This window comes from Miscanthus floridulus, chromosome 10, assembly GCF_019320115.1.
Source record: "Miscanthus floridulus cultivar M001 chromosome 10, ASM1932011v1, whole genome shotgun sequence".
NCBI classification, from domain to species: Eukaryota; Viridiplantae; Streptophyta; class Magnoliopsida; order Poales; family Poaceae; genus Miscanthus; species Miscanthus floridulus.
Window position 1 is genome coordinate 62,436,182 of NC_089589.1, and position 16,493 is coordinate 62,452,674.

The following is a 16,493-nucleotide window of genomic DNA, read 5'->3' on the forward strand; positions in this document are numbered from 1 at the left end:
AATGAAGAAGTATATGTTGAGCAACCTCCTAGTTTTGAAGATGACAAGAAGCCTAACCATGTGTACAAGTTGAAGAAGGCGTTGTATGGCTTGAAGCAAGCACCTAGAGCATGGTATGAGAGATTGAGGGACTTCCTACTCTCTAAAGGGTTCATGATGGGCAAGGTTGACACCACTCTTTTCATCAAGAAGATTGGCAAAGAGTTATTTGTGTTGCAAATCTATGTTGATGACATCATATTTGGATCAACCAATCAAGACTTTTCTGAAGAATTTAGAAAGATGATGGCTAATGAGTTTGAAATGTCCATGATTGGAGAGTTAAGTTACTTTCTTGGTCTTCAAATCAAGCAATTGAAGAATGGTATATTCGTTAGTCAAGGCAAGTACATGAAATACATGCTCAAGAAGTTTGGCATGAGTGATAGCAAAGCCATTAGTACACCAATGGGAACAAATGGCAATTTGGATAGTGATGCAAGTGGCAATATGGTGGATCAAAAATTGTATCAATCTATGATTGGAAGCCTACTCTATGTGACCGCATCAAGGCCGGATGTCATGTTTAGTGTATGCATATGTGCAAGATTTCAAGCCTCACCAAGAGAAAGTCATTTGAAGGCTACAAAGAGAATATTAAGGTACTTGAAGCATACACAAAATATTGGTTTGTGGTATCCCAAAGGAGCAAAGTTTGAGCTAGTTGGTTACTCCAGCTCGGATTATGCAGGATGCAAGGTTGAAAGGAAGAGCACCTCAGGCACATAACAATTGTTGGGAAGATCACTTGTTTCATGGTCATCAAAGAAGCAAAATAGTGTTGCATTATCAACCACCGAAGCCGAATACATATCCGCCGGTAGTTGTTGTGCACAAATACTTTAGATGAAGGCCACCTTGAATGACTTTGGAATCAAGTTCAAGAAAGTGCCATTGCTATGTGACAATGAGAGTGCAATCAAGTTAACCAACAACCCGGTTCAACATGCAAGAACAAAGCACATTGATGTCCGCCATCATTTCATAAGAGATCACCAACAAAAAGGGGACATTTGCATTGAGAGTGTAGGCACCGAAGATCAACTTGCCGATATATTCACCAAGCCATTAGATGAGAAAAGGTTTTGCAAGCTTAGGAATGAGTTGAACATATTGGATTTCTTAAATATGTGTTGATGCACCCCCCCCTCACTTATATGACATGCCTCTCCTTTGAGCAATCCAAGGTAAAAGTTGATTGGCAAGGCATACATCCTTGATAAGGACATGTTTAGTGCATCTAGTCATCTTTCACATTTAATAGGATCATTCATGAAAATCAAATGATTTTGATGTTTGTATGGTGCCACTATTGCCTCTATGCTTAATTTGGTCTAGTGGTAGCATATGACATGTTTGTGGGCTTGTAAACCTAGTGTTTGTTCTAGAAAATGAGCTATAAGTGTTTAACTCAACATGGTACAAGATAATCCTTATTTGAAGGTGTGAAGAAGCTTGTCCTTGGATCAAACCGAGTTAAATATCTTTGGCAAGTGATCTAGATTGGACCAAATTTGGGAAAAATGATCCTCACCCCATTTATTGACATTGATAATCTCAACCTATTTAAAATTAAACCTTTGTGGTCATCAATGACAAAGGGAGGGAGAAACAAAGATATAAGTGATAGGGGGAGAATTTGACATAGGGGGAGAGATATGACAAAGGAAGGGGATCAATTAAAATTTTAAGCACACAAGTAGGGGGAGCAAGCTCATGAACTTGTATGGTGCATTTGAATGTGCATTTCATATATTTGCTTGCATGGCACAAGTTTTTAATTTTCAATATCCATACTTTTGTGGTATATGCTAGTTGTAGGACTGAATGATGAAATGAAAAACTAGCATGCATAGGTTAAGAAACTAGACTTATGTTCATTTTATGGAAACTAGACCCTTGCTTCTAAAGTTGATCTCATATGGTATTCTAGTTTTTGTGTATGTCTAGTTACTAATGGTGCTAAGGATGGTATATTGGTGCACTCTGATTGGTATCACACTTCAAAGGTCCATCTCTTATACCTTAGCAACATTTGGTAGACATTGACACCTACATTTCCTATCTAAACATATGTGCAAGCTACAATCCAAACTCTTAGCACATATGTAGGGGGATCAATTGCTACCATATGGGATTCATGAAACTTTTCCATATTCTTTTACACATGGTAAATATGCTTGGGCAAGCAACATGGATTCAAATGAATTTCAATTCATATCTTTGTGAAAGGGTTGTCATCAATTACCAAAAAGGGGGAGATTGAAAGCACTAGTTTGGTTTTGGTGAATTAATGAAACCCTAAGTGCTAACCTAGTTTATCAAAGTGATTATGAGATAGGTGGCACATTCCAAGTGGTGAAGCAAATGAAGATCATGACATGATGATGGTGATGCCATGGTAATGATCAAATGCTTGGACTTGAAAAGAAGAAAGAGAAAAACAAAAAGCTCAAGGCAAAGGTGAAACTTGATATGAGCTTTTTTGTTTTGGTGATCAAGACACATAGTGAGTGTGATCACATTTAGGATCGATAGCCGTACTATTAAGAAGGGTGAAACTCGTATCAAAATGCAGTTATCAAAGTGCCACTAGATGCTCTAACTCATTGCATATGCATTTAGATCTAGTGGAGAGCTAACACCCTTGAAAATGCTTGTGAAAATATGCTAACACATGTGCACAAGGTGATACACTTGGTGGTTGGCACATTTGATCAAAGGTGGTGAAGTTCGGGGTCAAAAGGAGAAGTTTCGTATTGACCGGACTCTGCCTTGGGCAGTGACTGGACTCTGACTCCGCATCCGGTCAGTGGCGCGCAGAGAAGGCCACCCTCAGTCCCTTGATAAGACGCTGAAGAGGAAGAGGGACCGGACATGCAAGGGGTGCGTCCGGTCACCTAGTGACGTATGCTGACGCAAGCAACAGAGAGAGGTTGAGTTGACCTGACGCGGGCCTGGGTCCGGTCATGAGCCACCGGACGCGTCCGGTGGTGAATTCCCACCTCTAGAACCTTACTAGAAACGACTAGACTCTAGTGATGGAGCGTCCGGTCACTTTGAGTAGTACGTCCGGTCACAACTTAAGTGTACTGATGACCGTTGAGATCGGGCGCTCAACATTTGAAGCTGATGACATGTGGCGAGAATCGAGCGACCGGATGCTGGGGTCCTACGTCTAGTCAACCTGTCCGGCATGTCCGGTCAGCCTGAATTTCAGAGGACTAAGGAGCCAATGGCTCTATTTCATTGGGGGCTCTATTTAAAGGCGTGTGGCTAGCTCTAGCTCACTCTTTTAGCCATTTGCATTGAGATAGCAACCTTGTGAGCTTAAGCAAAGCCCTCCCACTCATTCCATCATTGATTCATCATCTTTGTGAGATTGGGAGAGAATCCAAGTGCATTGCTTGAGTGTTTGCATCTAGAGACACTTGGTGTTTGTGTTTTGCTGCGGGATAAGCTTGTTACTCTTGGTGGTTGCCGCCACCTAGATAGCTTGGAGCAGCGAGTATTGTTGAGTAGAGGTTGGTGATTGTCTTTGGCTCCGATCATGGTGATTGTGAGGGGTTCTTGACCTTTCCCTGGTGGAGAGCCAAAAGGTACTCTAGTAAATTACTCATGGCTTGTGTGATCCTCATCTTGTGTTGGTTGTGCGGCGCCCTATTGAGGGTTTGGCGTGAGATGCCAATTAGTGCGTGAACCTAGAAGTGATTAGGAAGATGATAATGAAAATGAAAATGAAAGTGATAGTGATGATGATGAACCAACTAAGGATGAATTATTTGACATGCTAGATGATGCTAAAGAACACTTTGACATTAAGAGAAGGGAATGCAAAAGCTTGCATAAGGAACTAAAAGCCCTTAAGCAGGCCTTTGATGAGCTCAATACATCTCATGAGAGGCTAGAGGAAGCCCATGAGAAGCTTGGCAAGGCTCACAAGAAGCTTGAAAAAGCACATTCCTCTTTGCTTAATGAGCAAAATGAGAAGAAGCATGTTGAGACATGTGATATAGGCTTAACTTGTGATATAATTGATGAATCATTCCATAAGCCTATCATTGTTGCTCCCACTAACCCTTCTTGTAGCACTTCTACTTCCACCTCATCTAGTAGTGATGGTTTCACTTGTGATGCCTCACTAATGGTTGAGAATGAGACTCTCAAGAACGAGGTCAATGATCTCACACACACCTTGGCTAAGGCCTATGGTGGTGAGGACCACTTGCTTATGTGCTTGGGTAGCCAAAGAGCTTCTCTCTACAACGAGGGATTGGGCTATACCCCCAAGAAAGCCAAGGCGGCCTTTGCTCCTCACAAGACTAGTTTTGTGAAGAACAATGGTCGGTTTTGCACTAGTTGCAAGCAAGTTGGTCATAAAGAGCATGAGTCTAAGAACAAGAGCAAGAATGCTAATGTATCCTCAATTAAGATTAATTCTTTCTATGTGCTTACAAAGGGTACAAATGGTGTGACAGCTAAGTTCGTTGGTACACCTTGGATGGGCTCAAAGAAGAAAGCCATTTGGGTGCCAAAGAGCTTGGTCACTAACCTTCAAGGACCCAAGCAAGTTTGGGTACCTAAAAAGAATTGATCTTCTTTTGTAGGTCAATTACAAGGCCGGAGGAAGGCATTGGGTTCTTCATAGTGAGTGTACTCAACACATGACTGGTGATGCAAGAATGTTCAACTCAATCAATACCAATGGCAATGATTGTTATGATAGTATCACATTTGGTGACAATGGCAAAGGCAAGGTCAAAGGGCTTGGTAAGATTCCAATATCCAATGACATGAGCATATCCAATGTGTTGCTAGTAGAGAGCTTGAACTTTAATTTGCTATCCGTGGCTCAATTGTGTGATCTTGGATTTAAATGCATCTTTGGGGTAGATGATGTAGAGATCATAAGTGTAGATGGCTCTAACTTGATCTTCAAAGGATTTAGATATGAGAATCTATACTTTGTTGATTTCAATGCTAGCGAAACTCAATTATCTACATGTTTGTTCACTAAGTCTAGCATGGGTTGGTTATGGCATAGAAGGCTTGGTCATGTTGGAATGAAGCAATTGAATAGATTGATCAAGCATGACTTGGTTAAAGGCTTGAAAGATGTAGTGTTTGAGAAAGATAAGCTTTGTAGCTCTTGTCAAGCCAGAAAACAAGTTGGAAACACCCATCCTAAGAAAAGCATGATGAGCACTAGTAAAGTATTTGAGTTATTGCACATTGACGTGTTTGGACCAACACAATACACTAGCATTGGTGGTAACAAATATGGCTTTGTGATAGTAGATGATTATACTAGATACACTTGGTTATTCTTTCTAGTGGACAAAAGTGATGTGTTTGCAACATTCAAATCATTTGTCAAGGGTATTCACAATGAGTTTGAAACAACCATCAAGACAGTTAGAAGTGACAATGGTAGTGAGTTCAAGAACACTAGAATTGATGAGTTGTGTGATGAATTTGGAATTAGACATCAATTCTCATCCAAGTACACTCCACAATCAAATGGCCTTGTTGAGAGGAAGAATAGAACACTCATTGATATGGCAAGGTCTATGCTTAATGAGTACAATGTGAGTCAATCTTTTTGGGCCGAAGCTATTAACATGGCTTGCTATTGTAGCAACCGCCTCTATTATCACCCATTAAAAGAGAAGACACCATATGAGCTATTGAATGGTAGAAAGCCCAACATTGCATATTTTCGTGTCTTTGGTTGCAAATGCTATATCTTGAAGAAAGGCACTAGATTGGGCAAGTTTGACAAGAAGTGTGATGAAGGATTTCTACTTGGTTATTCCACTACAAGCAAAGCATATAGAGTTTGGAATTTGGATAGTGGTACTCTTGAGGAAGTTTAAGATGTTGAATTTGATGAAACCAAAGGTTCCCAAGACGAGAATAAGAACTTGGAAGATGTTAGAGGCATTCAACTTTCAAATGCCATGAAGAACATGGATGTTGGTGAATTGAGGCCTAGGAAAGTGAATGATGATGAAGATGATCAAGTGCAAGTGCTCTCTAACTCAAATGTGCAAGATGATACAAATCAAGCTAGTACAAATGGCTCTCATGACAATGAACAAAATCAAGTGGCTAGTACATCATCTCAATCCAATGATCAAGCAAGTGCAAGCAATCAAGTTCCAATCCTCCAACCAACCAATATTGCAAGGGATCATCCATTGGACACTATCATTGGTGATATTTCAAAAGGTGTGCAAACTAGATCAAGATTGGCTTCATTTTGTGAGCATTTCTCATTTGTGTCATCCATTGAACCAAAGAAGATAGATGAAGCATTGAAGGATGTTGATTGGGTGAATGCTATGCATGAATAATTGAATAACTTTACAAGAAATCAAGTATGGAAATTAGTAGAGAGACCAAAGGGACACAATGTGATTGGAACCAAATGGGTCTTTAGAAACAAGCAAGATCAAGATGGGATAGTAGTATGGAACAAAGCAAGATTAGTAGCACAAAGCTATACTCAAGTTAAAGGTCTTGACTTTGGAGAAACATATGCCCCGGTTGCTAGATTGGAAGCAATTTGAATCTTGCTAGCCTATGCGTGTGCCCACAACATCAAGCTCTATCAAATGGATGTCAAGAGTGCATTTCTCAATGGTTACATCAATGAAGAAGTATATATTGAGCAACCTCTCGGTTTTGAAGATGACAAGAAGCCCGACCATGTGTACAAGTTGAAGAAGGCATTGTATGGCTTGAAGCAAGCACCTAGAGCATGGTATGAGAGATTGAGGGACTTCCTACTCTCTAAAGGGTTCATGATGGGCAAGGTTGACACCACTCTTTTCACCAAGAAGATTGGCAAAGACTTGTTTTTGTTGCAAATCTATGTTGATGACATCATATTTGGATCAACCAATCAAGACTTTTGTGAAGAGTTTGGAAAGATGATGGCTAATGAGTTTGAAATGAGCATGATTGGAGAGTTAAGTTACTTCCTTGGTCATCAAATCAAGCAATTGAAGAATGGTACATTTGTGAGTCAAGGCAAGTACATCAAAGACATGCTCAAGAAGTTTGGAATGAGTGATAGCAAAGCCATTAGTACACCAATGGGAACAAATGGCAATTTGGATAGTGATGCAAGTGGCAATATGGTGGGTCAAAAATTGTATCGGTCTATGATTGAAAGCCTACTCTATGTGACCGCATCAAGGCTGGATGTCATGTTTAGTGTGTGCATGTGTACAAGATTTCAAGCCTCACCAAGAGAAAGTCATTTGAAGGCTACAAAGAGAATATTGAGGTACTAGAAGCATACACAAAATATTGGTTTGTGGTATCCCAAAGAAGCAAAGTCTGAGCTATTTGGTTACTCCGACTCAGATTATGCAGGACGCAAGGTTGAAAGGAAGAGCGCCTCGAGCACATGTCAATTATTGGGAAGATCACTTGTTTCATGGTCATCAAAGAAGCAAAATAGTGTTGCATTATCAACCGCCGAAGCCGAATACATATCCATCGGTAGTTGTTGTGCACAAATACTTTGGATGAAGGCCACCTTGAATAACTTTGGAATCAAGTTCAAGAAAGTGCCATTGCTATGTGACAATGAGAGTGCAATCAAGTTAACCAACAACCCGGTTCAACATGCAAGAACAAAGCACATTGATGTCCGCCACCATTTCATAAGAGATCACCAACAAAAGGGGGACATTTGCATTGAGATTGTAGGCACCAAAGATCAACTTGCCGATATATTCACCAAGCCATTGGATGAGAAAAGGTTTTGCAAGCTAATGAATGAGTTGAACATATTGGATTTCTCAAACATGTGTTGATGCACCCACCCACCTATATGACATGCCTCTCCTTCGAGCAATCCAAGGTAAAAGTTGATTGGCATGGCATACTTCCTTGCTAAGGACATGTTTAGTGCATATAGTCATCTTTCACATTTAATAGGCTCATTCATGAAAATCAAATGATTTTGATGCTTGTATGGTACCACTATTGCTTCTATGCTTAATTTGGTATAGTGGTAGCATATGACACGTTTGTGAGCTCGCAAACCTAGTGTTTGATCTAGGAAATGAGCTATAAGTGTTTAACTCAACATGGTACAAGATAACTGTTATTTGCGGGTGTGCAGAAGCTTGTCCTTGGGTCAAACCGAGTTAAATATTTTTGGCAAGTGTTCTAGATTGAAGCAATTTGGGAAAATGATCCTCACCCCCTTGATTGACATTGATAATCTCAACCTGTCTACATTTTGAACCTTTGTGGTCATTGATGACAAAGGGGGAGAGAAACAAAGATATAAGTGATAGAGGGAGAAATAGTGTACAAAGATAGTGAAAAGATAAGGGGAGAAATAGTGAAAAGATAACAAAGGGGGAGAAATTGAGAATTTGACATAGCGGGAGAGATATGACAAAATAAAGGGATAAATTAAAATTTTAAGCACACAAGTAGGGGGGCAAGCTCATGAACTTGTATGGTGCATTTGAATGTGCATTTCATATATTTGCTTGCATGGCACAAGTTTGAAATTTCAATATCCATGCTTGTGTGGTGTATGCTAGTTGTAGGTTTGAATGATGAAATGGAAAACTAGCATGCATAGGTTATCTAGTGTTTCTATTTCCAAGTGGTATCAAGCTAACCATGGTGCTAAGGATGAACTTAAAGATGCAACTCTGATTGGTATCATGCTTCAAAGGTCCATCTCCTATACCTTAGCAACATTTGGTAGACATTGTCTCCTATATTTCCTATCTAAGCATATGTGCAAGCTATAATCCAAACTCTTAGCACATATGTAGGGGGTGCAATTGCTACAAGATGGGATTCATGAAACTTATCCATATCCTTTTACTCATGGTAAATATGCTTGGGCAAGCAACATGGATTCAAATAAATCTCAATTCATATCTTTGTGAATGGGTTGTCATCAATTACCAAAAAGGGGGAGATTAAAAGCTCTAGTTTGGTTTTGGTGAATTGATGATACCCTATGTGCTAACCTAGTTTATCAAAGTGATTATGAGATAGGTGGCACATTCCAAGTGGTGAAGCACATGAAGATCATGACATGATGATGGTGATGCCATAGTGATGATCAAGTGCTTGGACTTGGAAAACAAGAAAGAGAAAAACAAAAAGCCTAGGGCAAAGGTAAAATTAATAGGAGCTTTTCAGTTTAGTGATCAAGACACTTAGCGAGTGTGATCGCATTTAGGATCGATAGCCGTACTATTAAGAGGGGTGAAACTTGTATCGAAATACGGTTATCAAAGTGCCACCAAATGCTCTAACTCATTGCATATGCATTTGGGATCTAGTGGAGTGCAAACACCCTTGAAAATGTTTGTGAAAATATGCTAACACAGGTGCACAAGGTGATACACTTGGTGGTTGGCACATTTGAGCAAGGGTAGAGAAGGTGAAGTGAAGGAGATGATTATCATTGTGAAACAGTGATCGGACGTAGGATCGGTGAGTCCGATCATTTATAAAACAAGGAGGCATGCTCAGGCTCTGTCGATCATCTGATCGGATGCTGGGTCACTTTGTGACCTAATGCATGGTGGCTGAATCCGGTCTTGATGATATACTGGCACACATAGAAGAGGATGAGTGACCGGACGCGTCCGGTCGAGAAAAAATGCCTCTAGAACTTTACTGGAAGTGACCAAACTCGGGCGTTGCATTGTCCGGTCATCTTCACAGTGGCATCCGGTCACAACTTAAGTGCACCGATGACCATTGAGATCGGGCGATCAGCGTTTGGAGCTGATGACATGTGGTAAGCATCGGGCGATCGGACGCTGGGGTCCTACGTCCGGTCAGCCTGATCGGCGTGTCTGGTCTACCCGAGTTGGGCTGCTATGTGAGCCCAATGGCTCTATTCGTTTGGGGCTCTATTTAAAGGCATGTGGCCAGCTCTAGCTCACACTCTTGGCAATTTGCATTGACATAGCAACCTTGTGAGCTTAGCCAAAGCCCTCCCACTCATCTCCATCATTGATTCTTCATTTTGTGAGATTGGGAAAAAATCCAAGTGCATTGCTTGAGTGATTGCATCTAGAGGCACTTGGTATTCGTGTTTCGCTGCGGGATTCACTTGTTACTCTTGGTGGTTGCCGCCACCTAGATGGCTTGGAGCAGCGAGGATTGTCGAGCGGAGGTTGGTGATTGTCTCCGGCTCTGATCATGGTGATTGTGAAGGGTTCTTAACCTTTCCCCGGTGGAGAGCCGAAAGGTACTCTAGTGGATTGCTCATGGCTTGTGTGATCCTCATCTTGTGTTGGTTGTGCGGCACCCTATTGAGGGTTTGGCGTGTGATGCCAATTAGCGTGTGAACTTCCAAGTGAGTGAATCGCCACAACGAGGACTAGCTTGCCGGCAAGCAAGTGAACCTTGGTAAAAAATCATTGTGTCATCATATGATTCCGAGGTGATTGGTCTTCATTGATACTCATTCTTGTGATTGATTGGTTCATTCCACAACTCGGCGGTATAACCATTCTTACTCTCTCTCATTACATTACCGCAAACTAGTTGTCAAGCTATTTAGTGTAGCTAGTTGTGAGAGCTTATTAGTTTGGTTGGCTCTTTAGTTAGCCTTTAAGAGCACACTAACTTAGTGCAGTGACATAGCCATTGTGTGGATAGAGACTATAGAAACTAGAATTGTGGTAGGTGGCTTGCATTTTAGTAGGCTAGCGCAATACTTGCTTTGCTTCTTATTTGTCTAACCGGTTTGCTAAGTGTTGTTGTAGAAATTTTTAATAGGCTATTCACCCCCTCTAGCCATTAGGACCTTTCACCCATAGGGCCGGTAGAAGCTCCATTACTTGTAGCCGAGAGATCGTCTTGACCTTCTCTAGCTGGTGCTCGTGTCCTTCTAGCAAGGGACCTCGCCAAAGATGCGGTGACGCGCCAGTGCCCGGTCAGAGCATCGTCGCCCCGTGAGCTCACATGTGGCCAGCGCTGCGGGGGTCGTCTCTGACTTCACCACCACCTCGACCATGTTCGTTGTAAGCTGCTGATGCTCAATTGCCCCCTGTTTGTCCGTTAATTGCGTTAGCTCACCAGACCGCTCGTGCGGCCATGGCAGTTGGGCCGCCGCTATGGGTAGCGCTGTAGAAGTCACTGTTTAACTCTTAATCACCGCCCATGGTTTTATCTTATCTCCACGGTGCTCGTCGGCTCGATTATGGGGCTGGTGTTTCGTTCCGGTGGTCGATGTATGCGCGCTGCATCGGCCGGAGTCGTGCCGTCATGCGCAGACTATCGGGGACCATCCCGTGGTAAAGACAGGCTAGTTCAGGCGTCTCTCTGCCAAGCGCGCCTCTTGTAGAATAGTGCGCAAGTGCTCCACGTAATAACTCGCTAGGTCAAGGGCTCTTTCGCAAAATGTGCAAGAGCGCTCGCGCTGTGGGCCTATTGGGCCGGCCTGCTACACACGCAGGCTCCCTGTCGCGGGCTGTTTAGGTTGCTGGGCCGAATAGTTGGCCACTGGCCTTTTCTTTTTCTAAAGCGTTTTCCAAATTAGTTTCTAAGGTAAATTTGTAAATTCCAGATAAAATTGTGTAGATGTCCAAAAATAGTGAAACCAATTTGGTAGGCTCCTAAAATCATGACCTATCAGCTAATGTATTTTGTTCACTTAGTTTCATAGAATTTTCAAGAGTAGACTAATTAATTTGAAGCACTTAAAATGGGTAAAACATGAACTTGTAGGAATTTTTGTCAGAAAATGGTGATAGTGTCCACTCTGAAAATTTTACAATAAATTCCTAATATTATTAGCTGCTCACTGTAATTTTTGTAACACCAGAATAATTATTTTGCTAGATAGATAATGATGCCCTATTTCGAATAAATATTAAATTGATAGAATGGAATAAAGAAATAACTTGGGTTTGTATAACTAAAACACTCATTGGGAAATAACATCTTGTTCAACAACGTGGATACATAGCCTAAGTACGGTCGTCGTTAGAACTAGCTTGTTAGCTTGAGAGGCATTAGTCGTATTTTACGAGTCACGGTTGCAGTTGGTTGTTTACGTCTCTGCATTGCATCCATGTATACCATAATAGGAACAACGATGGATCATGGAGTCGACCGAAGTAACGGAAAGGTGGTGTCTTGAGGATCATGTCACCCCGATGGAATGCTAATTTTGGTTATATCATACCCAGGCAAGCCCCGGTGCATAACCCCTATTATTCTGAACTTATTTTATGCTTGTGCATTAAGTTTAAGGAGTTGAATGAAATCCACTTGCATATATATATCCTTATCCTATGAGTTTTACTAGTATGACCGGATCGTGTAAATTGCTATGCTATAGGACTCTGGTAGAAGTCGAGTGATTGCCTGTCACTCACGAGAGATAGGAAAGATATTATTATTGCTATTATATTATTATCACCTAGAAAATATATATGAATGATAATTGGAGACCGAGCGGAATGGTACTTTGGATCTAGACTTGGGTTTGGCATTTAAGCGAGGCTCGGATTGCATTTGTTTCGCCTGTGTCGGTTAAGGACCGGCCGTTGCATTCGGTTCTAGGCAGGTCACAGACTTATTATCCTAAGCACATACTTGTTTATGGGAGCAGGGAAGGCTCGTTACTCTCTTGTCGTGGGTTCCGGCTCTTTTTGGGCAAACTGATTGGAGGCAGGGATGGTGGAGGTCTAAGCACCACACTGAGTCTGGGACTCAAGTGTGGGGGCTTGGAGTCTAAGTTTGGATGAGGACCTGGACCCCTTGACAGGAGAGTGGTGGGTTAGTCCTGTTTGTGCCTAGGGTACAAGAGGGGCGTGTGTTTCGGGGTACCCAGCTGAGATACATTGGTTCGCGAATCGTTGAGCAATCCGGTACGACTTGTTTATAGTCTTGTACCGTAGTAAGAACTGGAATATGAAAGATGGTAAAATAGTTTTGATTGCTTACCACTTGCTTGAAAGTAGCACAGGTGCTTACATAGAATGGTTAATTAATGAACTAATGATGACTGCTAATAAAATTGAATATAAGGACATACGTTTAGTAATGCTCCTGCAGATGCAATAAAACCACAAGCCATATAGCCTTGCATATCCTTGGAGTCTATTATTTCCTCCTAACGGGTAAGTCTTGCGGAGTACAATTGAGTACTCAGGGTTTGTTGTACCCTGTTGTAGGTGGTAGGAACATGTGGAGCTGGCACTTGTGTGTGGAAACCTCCTGGTGGGCTCAAAGAGGATTTCCTTAATGTTGCGGACATAGAGTTTATTTGAAACTTTCACCCAAAATGTTTTACAATGGAAAAACTTATAACCTGTTATGATGTATATAATGAATCATCATGTTAATGTTTAACTTGTCATTAAATAATTTTATTTCCGCTGAGACTCTGATAACATGATTATATTCCGCTGTTATAAACAATAAATATTATACTCTGATGTTGCATGAAAAGTGATATAAGAAATGGCTAAAATGTTGTAAGCTTTATTCTCCCATTTATGATCCTGTTGAAAAATATGGATTTTCGGGTTCTCCCATGAGGTGTGCTCGACGGAACCGTGTAATTTAGTGTCCTCCCATGAGTACTTAGTGTTTAATGGAAGACAAGTACTCCTGGGAGACATTAGACTAGGCGGTTCTGCCACATTCCTCCACCACGCGGTCACGACCACAGCATCATCCTCCTCCCCGGATCGTAGCCCGTGGCCGTCTGCCCCTACCGGTACCCGACGACGCACATGGATGAACTAGAGCGGCAATGCACCGCCATGCTGGACCAGGGGCTCATTCGCCGGAGTTCCTCGGCGTTCTCCTCCCCTGTCTTCCTCGTCAAGAAGGCCAATGTCTCGTGGCGCTTCTGCGTCGACTACCGGGCCTTGAACATGATCACCGTCAAGGATGCCTTCCCCATCCCGGTGGTCGACGAGCTGCTAGATGAGATCCATGGCGCCAAGTTCTTCACCAAGCTCAATCTACGCTCGGGCTACCACCAAGTCTGGATGAGTCCGTCCGACATCGCCAAGACGACATTCCGCACGCACGATGGGCTCTACGAGTTCCTGGTCATGCCGTTTGGGCTATGCAACCCCCCGACCACCTTCCAAACCCTCATGAATGATGTTCTGCGCCCCTTCCTCCACTGGCTTGTGCTTGTATTCTTTGACAACATCCTCATCTATAGCACCACCAAGGCGGATCACCTCTGGCACATCCACGCCATCCTCACTGTGCTGCGACAGCACCGCCTCTTCATCAAGCGCTCTAAGTGCACCTTCAGTGTTGGCTCCATCTCCTACATGGGCTACATAATCACCGAGGCCAGCGTCGCCATGGATCTCACCAAGGTGCAGGCAATCCATGAATGGCCCCAGCCTCGCTCGGCGCGCACAGTGCGAGAGTTCCTCGGCTTAGCGGGCTACTACCACAAATTCATCCACGACTACCTCTCCATCGCGCCCCCTCATGGCGCTCCTGAAGAAAGAGGGGTTCAGCTAGAATGACGATGACGTCGCGGCCTTCCAAGTGCTCAAGGCCACGGTCATGTCGGCCCTAGTCCTGGCATTGCTAGACTTCGTCAAGCCATTCGTCGTCGAATGCGATGCCTCGACCCATGGCTTCAGGGCGGTGCTCATCCAGAAGAAGCACCTGGTCGCCTACTTCAACTGGCCCATCGCGCCTCATCACCGTTGCCTCACCACCTACAAATAGGGGTTGATCGGCCTCGTCCACGCCATCCGCCATTGGCGACCGTACCTCTGGGGCCACCGTTTTCTAGTGCGAATGACCCACTATAGCCTCAAGTCCCTCCTCGATCAACGCCACACGATGATTCCGCAGCACCACTGGGTCAGCAAACTCCTCAGGTTCGACTTCACCATCGAGTACAAGCATGGCGCCACGAACACGGTGGCTGATGCCCTCTCATGCCACGACACCTATGAGGGTGCTATCTTGGCCATCTTCGCACCACGGTTCGACTAAATCACGCACCTTCGCTAGGCACAGGCCACCAATCTGGCCCTCATCGCTATTCGGGATGAGATCACCGCGGGTACCCATGCATCGCCATGGTCCATGATCGACGGCATGGTGACCTTCGACTCCCGCCTCTACATTCCACCAACGTTGACCCTGCTGCCGAAAATCATGACCGCCGTGCACGAGGACGGCCACGAGGGTGTGCAGCGCACCGTGCACCGCCTCCGCCGTGGCTTCCACTTCCCCAACATGCGCCGCCTAGTTTAGGACTACGTCCGCATGTGCTCCACCTGCCAGCGCTACAAGTCAGAGCACCTACATCTAGCATGCCTCCTCATGCCCCTTCCAGTACCGCAAGCCATCTGGATCGACATCGGCCTCAACTTCGTGGAGGCGCTGCCACGCATGGGGGGGAAGTCTATCATATTGACGGTGGTTGATCGCTTCAGCAAGTAGTGCCCCTTCATCCCCTTGGCTCACCCATACACCGTAGAGTCTATGGTGTAGGCCTTCTTTGCCGACATTGTACGCCTCCACGGCGTGCTGCAGTCCATGGTGTCCGACCGTGATCCGGTGTTCACCTCCACATTCTGGCAGGAACTCATGCCCCTCATGGGCACCAACCTACACATGACGATGGCTTTCCATCCGCAATCATATGGCTAGACGGAGGCGGCCAACCGCGTCATCGTCATGTACCTGTGCTGCTTCACCGGCGACCGCCCCCGCCAATGGCTCCGCTGGCTATCCTAGGCCGAGTACATCTACAATACGGCCTACAAGACTTCACTCCGCAACACACCATTTCGTTTGGTGTATGGCCGCGACCCGCCGACCATTCGTTCCTATGAGCCGGGCGAGACGCGTGTGGTTGCTGTCGCCAAGAACATGGCGGACCACGACGAGTTCCTTGTAGACATCCGCTATCAGCTGGAATAGGCCCAGGTAGTCCAGAAGCGCCACTACGACAAGCTTCACCGCCCCGTCTCCTACGCGGTTGGCGATTGGGTCCTGCTCCGCTAGCGTCATCATGCTGCCGCCTCCCTGCCCTAGGCAACCAAACGGAAGCTCAAGCCTCGCTTCTTCGAGTCGTACCGCATCACAGAGCTCATCAACGCTGTCGCGGTGTGCCTTGACCTGCCCCCGCACACTCGGTTCCATGACGTCTTTCACGTCGGCCTCCTCAAGAAGTTCGTCGGCGTCCCACCAGCTGTGCCACCACCCCTCCCAGCCATCCACAATGCCACAACGGTGCCGCCGTCCCCGAGCCTAAACATGCACTGCACATCCGCTTGGCACGCGGCGTCCGCCAGGTGCTAATTCACTGGAAGGGTGAGACTGCTGCCTCCGCAACATAGGAAGATGTCGACTCCTTCCTCGACCAGTACCCAGCATTCCAGCTCGAGGATGAGCTGCTAGTAGATGCGGGGGGCGGGGGGAGAGATGTCATGTGGGGCCGC